The following is a 14,248-nucleotide window of genomic DNA, read 5'->3' as shown; positions in this document are numbered from 1 at the left end:
AATATTCCCTATTCCTCCCTCATCTAGGATGTAATATATAATTAATATTGTACAGTTACATTAGGGTTGACAATAGAGCCAGGTAGGTGAGAGGTATTTCATGTTTATTGATGCACCAGTCAAATTTCTTTGACTTCTGAATCATCCTGTATATTGGCATTGAACCTGAGCCAGTGTAACCAAGAGTGGTCTGGGTAACTCTGAAGCATACTGCATTTTTAAAGACTACTGATTTATTTTATATCACAGAGGGGTGCAAAAATAATCACAGAATGAGAGTTCTGTTCCAGATTTAGGAGCACAGAGCTGCATGAAATATATTTTATAGGATCTAAAATGGTATCAGTTGAGAGACAAACCATTATTTTAGGGAGAGCTAAAAAACTGTGGACATGCCATAAATTTTAAGATGCATCCTGATTGAGTGATGGTAATTTGCTTAAAAATGTGTGCCTCAATGTGCATGTGTGCTCCCCAGGTATTCATTGTTAAGATAAATGGTATAGGCAGCACGTATTGTGAGAGTGTAAATTACTGGTGGGAACCTCTTAGAAGGTATTTTCTTGGTCAAGTTTAGAGAATAGCATTGCCTCAAAAAATATCTAGATTAATCGTTAGTCCTTAAGTTGGGATGTAGGGTTATGTAGAGAAAGGATGTGGGGAGAAGATACTTGTTGAAAATGAAAAATATTATTGTTGTTAAGGAACCACTGATGGGAGACAAATAGCCTGGCCAGGTTAGATTGGAAAATATCGTGGAGTTGTGGAATGATAGCTAGAATATCTCATGTGCCTGAAGTTGGTAAAAAAAGGTTGTTTTCCAAAATGATGCCACTTAACTCTTTTTATCTGTGGTATTTAGAGCAGTGTGTTCAGTGCCATCTTAGGTTTTAGCATAGGGCTGGCATTTTATGTAGAAAGTGAAAATAACCTAGGTAAGAGCAGTCAAATATATGAAAGAAACTTTTATGAGAAATGAATAAACTGTACATTTGTAAATAGGCTTTTGGAAACAGGTTGAAACGTGATATTAAAGGATCTCAGTTAATAGAAACTCTATGTTCAGAAGTAGGTGGAATGCTTACAGAGAGATTAGTCCTGGTTAAGACTAGTTTTAGGGGGAATTCCCTGGTGGTCCAGTGGTTAAGATTGCAGGGGGCACAGATTTGATCCCTGGTCAGGGAACTAAGATCCTGCATGTAGTGCATTGTGGCAAAAAACAAAAACAAAACAAAATAACTAGTTTCAGGAGAGTGATGATCATAATGAAAGGGGAAACTTGTGATTTGATATTCAAGAGAAGTTTGTTGTTGACCAACACTGATATAATAAACTAAGGCATCAGAGCCAGCATATAGAAGTGAACTCATTCCAGGTCAATATGTGGTTTTACCTCTCATCAGTTTTACACTTCTTGTACATTTGTAATTCTGTGAATAACTCCAGGAGGATTTGAGCTTGAGCTATAGAATTGTTTCTTTAATCAGAAGAAAATCAGTGCAATTATGAATTTATTTCAGTGTTGATGTGTAGAATAGAAAAGAGGGAACTCCAGCTGGAAGCTTGTAGACTAATAAGTTCCTACCGTCGTAATCTTTAGTTGGAAGTATAAAGACCTAGACATTGATATTCTTCCTCAATCCAATCCCTTCTCTGATATATTGTTTGAAAACCCTTACTGACTGATTTTTCTTGTAGTTCTACTTACTGCTAATAATCAGTCATCCCAGTATCTCATTTTCCAGTTGCCTGAGTGAATCACTCTTGAGAGTCCTCTATTAGCTATTTACTGTTCATTTCCTTATTTTTAAAATGCCAGCTATATAGAGATAATCATCATAATTTTGGTGTCCTTTTTTCTCAAGGAGTATAGGAAACATACATTTGGAATTTATTTATTTTGGGAAGATGTGGTGGCTAGAAACCAAAGAGTCAAATACAATATAGGGCATATATATAAAAGCTGCATCCTATAAGAAATGTGTTTTAAGGCTTATAAGGCATTTTTATTTTCTTTATTTTATAAGACTGCAAACTTGATAACCTCTTAGAGAAAAGCCTGGCAAATCAAGGAAAACATTTGCAGCAAGACTTTTTTACTCAACTTCAGAATACAGACACAGGTGAGAAAACTTTCAGCCAGAAGTCACACTGCAGAGAACATCAGAGCACTCACTCAGAAATAAAGCCCTTTGAAATTGGAAGTAACTTAAGCCCTAATGCAGCCCTTACCATATCCCAGAAACTTGACACAAAGAGGAGCTTCTGTGATGATACCATATTTTGGCAAACCTTATACCCTCAGACTACCTTTACTATACATCAGAGAACTCAAATGAGTGTGAAACCCTATGAAGAATATGGAAAATCCTTCTCTAGGAAGTCATACCTCATTGGGCATCAGAGAACTCATAGTGGGGAGAGACCTTATGCATGCAATGAATGTGAGAAAACTTTTACCCACATGTCGTACCTCAGAGAACATCAGAGAAGTTGCAAAGGGGAGAAACCCTATGAATGTATTGAATGTGGGAAAGCTTATGGCCATAAATCAACCCTAAAAAGACATCAGAGAACTCACACAGGGGAGAAACCCTATGAGTGTAGTAAATGTGGAAAAGCCTTCTATAGAAATTCTCACCTCACTGAGCATCAGAAAAGTCACACAGGGGAGAAACGCCATGAATGTACTGAATGTGGGAAAGCTTTTACCCACATATCATACCTCAGAAAACATCAGAGACGTCACACAGGAGCGAAACGCTATGAATGTGGTGAGTGTGGAAAATCTGTCTGTAGGAAGTCATACCTCATTGTGCATCAGAGAATTCACACAGGGGAGAAAGCCTATGACTGTAATAAATGTGGGAAAACTTTTAGACATAAGTCATCCCTAAAAATACATCAGCGTACTCACACGGGAGAGAAACCCTACGAGTGTAATAAATGTGGAAAATCCTTCAATAGAAAAAGTTACCTCAGTGATCATCAGAGAAGTCACACAGGGGAGAAACCCTATGATTGTAATAAATGTGGGAAATCCTTCCATAGAAAGAGTTACCTCACTGAGCATCACAGAATTCACACTGGGGAGAAACCCTATGAGTGTAACAGATGTGGGAAATCCTTCTATAGAAAGTCTTACCTCATTCTGCATCAGAAAAGTCACACAGGGGAGAAGCCCTATGAGTGTAACAAATGTGGAAAATCCTTCTATACAAAGTCTTACCTCACTGAGCATCAGAGAAGTCACACAGGGGAGAAACCCTATGAGTGTAACAAATGTGGAAAGTCCTTCTATAGAAAGACTAACCTCACTGAGCATCAGAGAAGTCACACAGGGGAGAGACCCTATGAGTGTAACAAATGTGGAAGGTCCTTCTATAGAAAGTCTAACCTCATTGAGCATCAGAGAAATCATACAGGGGAGAAACCCTATGAATGTATTCAATGTGGGAAGGCTTTTAACTGGAAGTCATTACTAAATAGACATCAGAGAATTCACACTGGGGAGAAACCCTATGGATGTAATGAATGTCAGAAAGTTTTCACCTATAAAGTCAACCTCAGGTTACATCAGAGGGTCCACACGTGAGAAACCCTATGAATGTAATACGTGTGAAATATCTCTCTCTAGGAAGTTTCACTTCACTCGGCATCAGAGAATTCCCACAGGACAGAAACCTTAGGAGTGTCACAAGGGTGGAAAATCCTTCAAGAGAAATTCTCATCTACCTCTGCATCATAGAATTCACACGGGAGAAACCCTGTGAATGGGTTGAATGTGAGAAAGCTTTTAGCCAAATGCCAGTCCTGAACACTTCAGAGAACTCACACTGGGGAGAAATCCTATTATTAATGAATGTGGGAACGTTTTCATCTACAAACAACCTCAGAGTACGTCAGACAGTCCCACGTGGGAGAAACCCTATGAATGTAATGGATATGGGGAAACTTTGACTGGAAGTGCAGCATCAGAGAACTCAGGGGAAGATCAATGAATATAATAAACCTGGAAATTTTCCCTTTGAGAAATCAACCATCAATCAACAAAACACAGAGAAATCCCTCGTATATTGTGTATGGATAGTGTTTCAACCAGATTTCAGCCCTCATTGGACATTAGAGGACTCACACAAGTGGTAAATCCTTGAAATTAATCTCTTATGAACAGTCTTTCCACCAGACTACTCAATGGATGTTAGAAATTTACACAGGAAAAAATTCCTGTGAAGGTAACGGATGAGGAAAACTTTTCTTCCCAAAGACCACCTTCAATTTAATTGTACTGGAATCCAACATGAGGGTTGTGGGAATTATGCACTTTTATGCAAAAACCATCATCATGTAAATATGTTAGAGGATACATTTGGTTAATTAAAATACATATGTTCCTATTTTTTCTTACTGTCTTCTGGTCAGTGTATATAAGGATGACCATTGTTACTGAATTGCCTCTTCAAGAAAGAAGCCAAACAGTGTTTTCTGCAAGACTTTTATTGTCTCAAGGTCAGCAGTACATTTAGTGTGAACATTAGATTCATTATGCAAAAGTCATAAGCACAGTTGTTTGGAGAACAAATCTGATGCAGTTGAGGAGTTGCTGTGAACAGTGGTACTCAATATTTACACTGTAAACAGAAAAAAAAGTTGTATTTTCCTTCTCCTTTAGTTCAAAATATTTTTAAATTATCTGGGGGTTTTTTGACCCACACGTTATTTAGAAATATGTTGTTCAATCTGCAAATATTTTGATATTTATAGCCATGATTTATTAATGACTAGCTTCATTGTCTTGTCATATGAAAAAATGTTTTGTATGATTTCTGCTCTTAAATTTGTTGAATTGTGCTTTCTGACCCAAACTGTTCCCTATCTCAATCAAAGTGCCATCTGAGCTTAAAAATGTGTATTCTGCTGTTGTAGAATAAAGTATTCTATAAATGTTGATTAGATCCCATTGACTGATGGTGCTGCTCAGTTCTGCTATGTCCTTGTTTGGACTGATGAATCCATGAAGTAGAAATGGAAGTTTGTTGAAATCTCAGACTATAATTGTTATCAGTTCTTGCCTCACCAACTTGGATGATCTGTTTTTAGGCACACACTCTTAAGGACTGTTATATCTCTTTCTTGTCTGTACCCCTTTATCATTATGTAATGCTCCTCGTTATTCCTGATAACTTTCCTTTCTTAAAGCCGGCTTTGTCTGAAAGTAATAAAGCTACTCTAGTTTTCTTTTGGTTTGTGTTAGTATGACTTTTTTTTCTTCATCCCTTTACTTTTAATATATTTCTTTTTATGTTCACAGGGGTTTTGTACAGGTAGCATATTTGGGTCTTTTTTTAATCCACTCTGAGATTGTTTTTTCATTGGTACATTTAGATAATTCACATATATCTGCCATGTTTTAAAATATTATCTATTCATTGTACTTTTTCATTCTTCTCTTTTTCTTCCTTGCATAATTTTAACTGTGTATTTTATTTTATTTTTTATTTTTTTGCTACATGGGCCATTCACTGTTGTGGCCTCTCCCGTTGTGGAGCTCAGGCTCCAGACGCACAGGCTCTACGGCCATGGCTCACGGGCCCAGCCGCTCTGCGGCATGTGGGATCTTCCCGGACTGGGGCACGAACCCGTGTCCCCTGCATCAGCAGGCGGACTCTCAACCACTGCGCCACCAGGGAAGCCCTAACTGTGTATTTTATATGATTGCATTTTCTTTCTTCTTGGCATATCAGTTATAATTTTTAAAGCTTTAGTGGTTGCCCCAGAGTACAGTATACACTTAAAAGTAATTCAAGTAGCCTTCAAATAATACTCTGTATGCTGGAGGCTTGAACAGGATATATCTGGATATTTTTATTTATATGTGGCCTGGTATTCTCTGGCTTCCTGGATCTGTGGTGGGAGTGTGTCACTAATTTTGAAAAACTCAACCATTATTTTTTGTTGTTTGTTTTTTGTTAAGATCCATGTGGCTTGGGGGATCTTAGTTCCCTGACCAGGGGTTGAACCCAGGCCACGGCAAAAAATGCTGAGTTCTAATACTGGACCACCAGGGAACTCCCCTAATTTGTTTCTTTTTTCTTCCTCTGGAATCCTAATTATATGTACGTTCCTTCCTTTGTAATTGTTCTCACATTGCCTAGGTGTTTAGTCCTTTTTTTTTCTTCCGTTTTTTCCTCTTACATTTCAATTTCTGATGTTTCCGTCTTGAAGTTCATTTATTGTTCCTCTACTGTGTCCAGGCTACTTGGGAGCCCATCAAAGGTATTTTCATTTCTGCTGCACTGTTTTTAATTACTAGTTTTTCCCTTAGGTTCTTTCCTAGAATTTTAATCTCTGTTCTTCTAATGTCCATTTGTTCTTGCATGTTGTCCATTTTTGCAATAGAGATTTTAGCATATTAATCATATTTTTAAATTCTAGTCTGATAATTCCAAAATCTGTCATATCTAAGTCTCGTTCTCTTGCTTGCTTTGTCTCTTCATACTGTGTTTTTTTCTTCTCTTGTAATACATTGTAATTTTTTGTTGAAAGGCAGACATGATTTATTGGGTACAGAAACTAAGATAAATAGGACTTCAGTGGGAGGGTTAATGTTTATCTTGGTAGGATTTATGCTAGCATGTTCACTGTTTGCTATACCTGTAGGTGTCTAAATCAATTTCCTCTAATATGCTTGTTTTCTGTTCTTGATTGTCTTTGAGTTTCCCTAGAATTTCCTCCTCAGAGTCTAAATCTTGCAATTCTTTCAGCTGTAATCTTCTATGCAAGAATCCTGTTGATGAGTTGATAGGTGTGACTGTAGGGGAAGCATTCTATAATTCTGTGATTATATATCAGTCTTTTACTTGACCTGTGCCCCTGGGATGTATCCTTCTCAAGTGCTTCTCAGCTTTTTGTTTCCCGTAGGTGTGAGAAACAGGGAGGCTTGGAGTTGAGTGTTTTCCTTCCCCTACATGAGTTAGATTAACTCAAAGTTGTTTTCCTTAAGAACAGGCACAGGACAGTATGCTCTGGATATATTAAAAATGGCTCCTTTTCCCCCTCCCTGCTGGAAACACGAGGGGATTTTTCTCTGACCATCATCAGGAGAACTTGGTGGGGCTCCTTGAGGTAAAACTAATGAATGTGTGGCATTTCCCCTAAGAATAGGCTCAAGGGAGTTTCTAAATCTCAAGCTAGTCCATACTCAAGCTCCAGCAGTTTGATTATATTTACCTACCAGTTTCTGGCTCTAGCAGTTTCTTCCCTTGGCAAGCTGTGTTTCTCTGTATTCACCTTTCTTGGGGCATTTGTTTTCCCAGTGACCTCTGTTGTCTTAGAAGTGTTGTTCACTTTGTTAGATTTTCTTCATTGTTGTATAGACGGGACTGACAGTTTCTGACTTTTTTACATGTTGGAGTAGAAACCAGAGCAGCCTTCACAGTTTTTGATAATACTGCTAGGCTTGGACTCGAATAATCTTGACATAATGTACCAGGAGTACAGCTTTCATCCTACGTGTACTGTCTGGGTGGGGATATTCACTGCCATGTCTGTAAGAAGTAGCTTCTGCATCCCTGGGCAGGCAGAAATGAGAAATTTCAGTGTCCTGCCCCTCCTGAGGTAAAAACGCAAAATTCTGAAATGGGGGAATGGAGCCCATTTGCTGGTTCAAATTTGCTCAGATTACCATGCCCACAGCAAAGATCTGTGTGGTGAGGGAAGGGGAAAGTAGTGCATTCATATTTCAGATTCTGGCTGTTCTTAGTTTAGATTTTCTTGAATGTATGTTTTTCACTTTGTGATATGCCCTTCAGGCAATATCCAGAAACTTAATATTTTAAAGACAACTTTATCCAGTTAAATCAGTTATTTTGCTGCTGTTTTGTTTTCTCTTTTTTAATATGAGTAGATGATCCACCACACCTCAGTGGTTAGCCTCAGAAAACCCTCTGGCTGCTTTAAGTTTTTTCTCTTTATGTTTAGGTTTTGAAGTTTTTCTGTTGTGTACCTACATATTTTCTTCACATTTATGTTGCTTTGATTTTCAGATTCTTGGATACAAAATGTGATTTCTTCAAATTTTGGAAATTTTCAATAATTATTTCTTCAAATATTTTATCATTTTTCTGTGCCTTAACCACACACATTTGATCACTAGTATTTTCTCACAGATCCCTGATTCAGTGTTCACTTGTTTCTCAGCCTATTTCTCTCTCTGATCTTTAGTTTAGGTAATTTCTATGGATCAAGAATGTGCCCCCTTGGGGCTTCTCTGGTGGCGCAGTGGTTGGGAGTCTGCCTGCCGATGCGGGGGATGTGGGTTCGTGCCCTGGTCTGGGAGGATCCCACGTGCCGCGGAGCGGCTGGGCCCGTGAGCCATGACCACTGAGCCTGCCCGTCTGGAGCCTGTGCTCTGCGGCAGGAGGGGCCGCAGTGGTGAGAGGCCCACATACTGCAAAAAAAAAAAAAAAGAATGTGCCCCTATAACAAAAAGCAATTGCCTAGTTGTGCATGACTGAAAATACTTGTGTGACATATTTTGTTCGTTTATACAGTTATTTTGGGCTGAATTAGTACCAGTTGGGTACTAAGTACTCTGTCACTAGCAGCCAAGAAGTCTAAAGACACTGCTTTTTTTAAAAGGTTATTGTGACTGTTTTGCAGAAAATGGATTAAAGATGCTAAGATTAGAGGCGAGTGGACCATCTGGAGGTGGCTGGAGTAAACCCAGGAGAGAAACCATGATGCCCACAGGCTTGATGTGTATTCCCAGGTTAATCCAGCTAATAGGCCTTAACTCTACATCTTCTGGGGCAGATGTTTGTCTGCGCCCCCCCCGCCCCCCACCCCGAGGAATAAGCAGGGATTGGATCCTGGACAGCCAATGAACTGAATCTGTTAAAACTTCCTATCTTATCTTACATGTAAATTTGATGATAGTAACACCACCATCACCACCTAACACTTGTAAAACACTTACAATGGTGTATTTCCACTCCCTTTATATATTGGGTTGGCCAAAAAGTGCCTTTGGTTTTAAGTAAAAGACACATTTTTCATTTTCACCAAGAACTTTATTGAACAACATATTCACCCTTTTGTTCCACAACATTTTGCCATTTTTCAGGCAACTTCATCTTCTCAAACCTTTTTATCTTTTTGAGCAAAGAACTGTTACAGGTGCCTTTTGCAGTCTTCCAGGGAATTGAAATTTTTCCATTAAGAGAATTTTGTAAAGACTAAAATAAATGGAAATCCAAAGGTGCAATGTCTGGTGAATACAGAAGATGAATCTGAACTTCCCAGCCAAGCTGTAACAGTTTTTGCCTCGTCATCAAAGAAACATGTGGTCTTGCATTATCCTGATGGAAGTTTATGTGTTTTCTGTTGGCTAATTCTGGATGCTTTTCGTTGAGTGCTGCTTTCAGTTGGTCTAATTGGGAGCAGTACTTGTTGGAATTAATCGTTTGGTTTTCCAGATGGAGCTCATAATAGAGGACTCCCTACCAATCCCACCATATACACATCAACTTCTTTGGATGAAGACTGGCCTTTGATGTGGTTGGTGGTGGTTCATTTCTCTTGCCCCACAATCTCTTCCGTTCCACATTATTGTACAGTATCCACTTTTCATCGCCCGTCACAATTTGTTTTAAAAACAGAACGTTTTCATTACATTTAAGTAGAGAATTGCATGCGGAAATATGGTCAAGAAGGTTTTTCTCGCTTAAATTATGTGGAACCCAAACATGAAAGCGATGAACACACTAAGCTGGTACAAATGATTTTCAGTGCTTGATTTGGATATTTTGAGTATGTCAGCTATCTTCCGTGTGGTATAATGTTGATTGTTCTCAGTTAATGTCTCAATTTGATCGCTGTCAACTTCAGTTGGTCTACCCAACCATGGAGCATCCTCCTGCGAGAAATCTCCAGCACAAAACTTCGCAAACCACTTTTGATATGGTCGATCACTCACAGCACCTTCTCCATACAGTGCACAAATCATTTTGCATTTCAGTTGCGTTTTTACCTTTCTCAAAATAATAAAGCACAACATGCTGAAAATGTTGCTTTTTTAAAATCCATCTTCAATATTAAAATGGGTGCACAAAAGTTCACCAACTTTGATAAATCTTTTTTTAAATGCAAGGTGATATGACAGCTGTCACATACAGTCTAACAAAATTGTTTCAAATGAAGTTAAAGACAGCTAAGTTCTACTAGAGCCATCTTACAGGAAAAGCTGAAAGAACCTGTTGGCCAATCCAATAGATTAACGTCTTCATACTTCATAATAGCCCTATGAGGTTGATAATATGTTATACACATTTTTCAGATAAACATACAGTGGTACAGAGTTTGTGTCCTACCCAGTGTCCCACAGGAGACCTGAGACATCTGCACATGCAGTCTGGTAACAAGTCCATGTTTTCAAACGTTGTGTCATTTACCAAACCTGGAAAAGTCAGAGTACACTATGTGGGACTCCATCATACTAATTACAAAGTCAGACAATATATGGATTACAGAGTTAAGATTTTCACAGTCAGTTCTAGGTAGGTATTTCATTGAAAACACATCAGGAGTATGAAAAATAGGTATGTGTTTTCACCTTATCAAACTAGACCTAGAACAACAATTCAGACCTAAATCAAGCTGGATAAAAGAAATAAAAAATAAAGCAGATATCAATTAAATTGAGTAGAGAATGACTGTAGAGAAAAATCAACAAAACCAAAAGCCGGTTGTTTGAAGAGATCAAGACAATCAATAAACCTTGAGCCAGGCTAAGCAAGGAAAGAGAGAAGACACAAATTACTAGTACCAGAAGTCAAAGAGGGACCATCACTACTAAATCCATAGATATTAAAGGGAAAATGAAGGAATATTACGAACAACTATATGCCCCCAATTTGTATACCTTAGGTGAAATGAACCAGTTTCATGAAATATAACTTCATAAAAGACAGTCTACCAAAACTCACACAAGGATGTGATTATGCCTATATATTATAAAGAAATCAGATCAAAATTAATAAACTTGTAGAACAGAGTGGAAAAACTTTGATAGGTGAGGAATCCATTCAGAGACATCCATTTCAAATAAACATATTGCCAGCTGTGTAACACAGATATTAGCAAATTAAGTAGATGAGGGACCAGGCAACCTCAACCCATGAAGTTCCCCTTTTAGAAAGCCCTGTGTAACCTAGGTAACTATCCTTTTGAATGACCCTGCTTCTCCCTTTCTGCACCCTAATTCCTGCTCTTATACTTTAAATTTGCCAAGAAAAAGTGAACCCACAAAAGCATAGACATGCAGCCAACCCCAGACCCTAATAAAGGCAGATAAATAAAGCATGTCCATGCTCCCTGCCTGTATATCTGACTCACTCTGTGGCCCTCAGGTGTGCCCTGTACCCTCCAGGACCTCTTGTTCTTCTGAACTTCCTGATGATTTCTTGCTCAGGTGCATCTGTGATCATAATAACCACAAGCATTGGTCTAGCCATAGCATTGGCTCTGGTAGGAGAAATGTCTGTGGTACCAGTAGTACATCCTAGGTGAGTGCCTCAGGGATTCCTACTCAGTAACCTCACTATGAGTAGAATGAGACCAATACATCTTGCTGTTGTAGTCAGCAGGATTGCATGATTGCACTTGCAGTTAACGGAGGGGAATGCCCTTTAGCTGTGGCTGGCTTAGTGATTGGCTAACCTAGCTGGGTAACACCCTTTGGAAAGCAAGCAGCCACTTGCTGGAGGTCCATGACACTGCTCTCTGTTTTTGTGTATTATCTGTACCATGTGTTGCCAGCAGTACCCATCCCCAAGTATCACAACTGCCATAATAATTCAATTTTCCCAGAGCTGCATGATCATGGCTGTATGATCTAATAAAACAATTAGACCAGTAATTATAAAGGCCTAGTTAACTGTTCATATACTCAAGAGCTCTCCACACCTCACGCCAAGGAGAGCTGAGGAAGGTGGATTGAATCATAAGGCTGTTACCACTGCACAAGGTGGAGCTTCCGGTCAGAGGCACAAGGAAAGGATATTCCCATAGATAAGGTGGAGGGAAACTTGTCCCTGCATCCACTGAGGCAGTAGGTGGTGCCAGGACTATTGTGTCCTAACCTAGATGAATGAAACATTCTTGCAACAGAAACTAACAGCACCAAGAAAAGGGAAATTCGAAGAAGACTCACTTTCTCTCAGTGGCTGCCTCACCCCCTGCCATCACTCTTTGTCCCCCAACCTGGTGGGATATCATGTGTTATGATTTGATTTCTTTTGTATCAGGATCCATCTTGTGTGAAATTATAGGACTTAAGCTACGTGAAATAATTTTAAATGGAGTCACAGTGGCTAACGTGAACTTATATATTAGTTGTTTTGAAATGTTTGGTATGTGACTGTAGATGTCTTGGTATGATAAATTGAGTGTTACTTTAGGCACAGAAACAGACATGGATCAATGGAACAGAAAAGAGAGCCTAGAAATAAACCCACACACATATGGTCAATTAATCTTCAACAACAGAGGCAAGAATATACAGTGGAGGAAAAACAGTCTCTTTAGCAAGTCGTGCTGGGAAAGCTGGCCAGCTGCGTGTAAATCAGTGAAGTTAGAACACATCCTTACACCATACACAAAAATAAACTCCAAATGGCTTAAAGACTTAACTGTAAGATTTGACACTATAAAACTCCCGGAAGAGAACATAAGCAAAAGGTTCTCTGACGTAAATCATGACAATGTTTTCCTAGGTCAGTCTACCAAGGCAAGAAATAAAAGGAAAAATAAACAAATGGGACCTAATCAAACTTACAAGCTTTTGCACAACAAAGGAAACCATAAACAAAACAAAAAGACAACCTATGGACGGGGAGGAAATATTTGCAAATGATGCAACTGACGGGTTTAATTTCCAAAATATACAAACAGCTCATACAACTCAATGACAACAACAAAAAACCCAATTGAAAAGTGGACGGAAGACCTAAATAGACATTTCTCCAAAGAAGACATACAGATGGCCAAAAGGCACATGAAAAGATGTTCATCATCCCTAATTATCAGAGAAATGCAAATCAAAAGTAAAATGAGATACCACCTCACACCGCTCAGAATGGTCATCATTTAAAAAGTCTGCAAGTAACAAATGCTGGAGGGAGCGTGGAGAAAGTGCAACCCTCCTACACAGTGGGTGAAAATTGGTGCAGCCACTGTGGAAAACAGTACAGAGTTTCCTCAGAAAACTAAATATAGATTTGCCATATGAGCCAGCAATCCCACTACTGGGCATATATCAGGATGAAACTAATTTGAAAAGATACATGTACCCCTGTATTCATAGCAGCACTATTTATAATAGCTAGGACATGGAAACAACCTAAATATCCATCGACAGATGAATAGATAAAGAAGATGTAGTATATATATACTACACAATGAATACTACTCAGCCATAAAGAAGAATGAAATAATGCCATTTGCAACAACATAGATGGATCTGGAGATTATCATACTAAGTGAAGTCAGAAAGAGGAAGACAAATACCATATGATATCACTTCTATATGGAATGTAAAATACACACAAAAGAACATATCTACAAAAAAGACCCTGACTCACAGATATAGAGAACAGACATGTGGTTGCTGTGGGGGAGGGATGGATTGGGAGTTTGGGATTAGCAGATGCAAACTATTACCTATCGAATGGATAAACAACAAGGTCCTACTGTATAGCACAGGGAACTATATTCATTACCGTGTAATAAACCATAATGGAAAAGAATATGTGTATATATATGTATAACTGATATGTGTATATATATGTGTGTGAATATATGTGTGAATATGTGTATATATATATGTATAACACTTCGCTATACACCAGAAACTAATACAACATTGTAAATCAACTATACTTGAATTAAAAAAAAAAAAGTTTAGATAGGGAATTTGACGACATCCAAGGAAAGACTTCACTGAAACAGAAGGAGCAACTCATAAGATTCGCGACCCCCGGGGTGTAACTACTATACCCTACTGGCAGGCTCCTTCAAATGAGACCACTGAACTCAGCAACTTGAAGGCACTTTGCTGGAGGACCGACTCCACCCAGCTGAGAGCTGTTCCCAACTGAGGCTGCTGGAGCCTCTGTGGGAGCAGAAGGCAGCTTCGCACTCATGCTTGTCTCAAGACCCGTTGCTGGACCAGAGAGATTGCTGCCGGTGC

This window comes from Hyperoodon ampullatus (assembly GCF_949752795.1).
Source record: "Hyperoodon ampullatus genome assembly, chromosome: 6".
NCBI classification, from domain to species: domain Eukaryota; kingdom Metazoa; phylum Chordata; class Mammalia; order Artiodactyla; family Ziphiidae; genus Hyperoodon; species Hyperoodon ampullatus.
The sequence above is the reverse complement of the archived record's forward strand: the minus strand, read 5'-3'. Positions refer to the sequence as shown.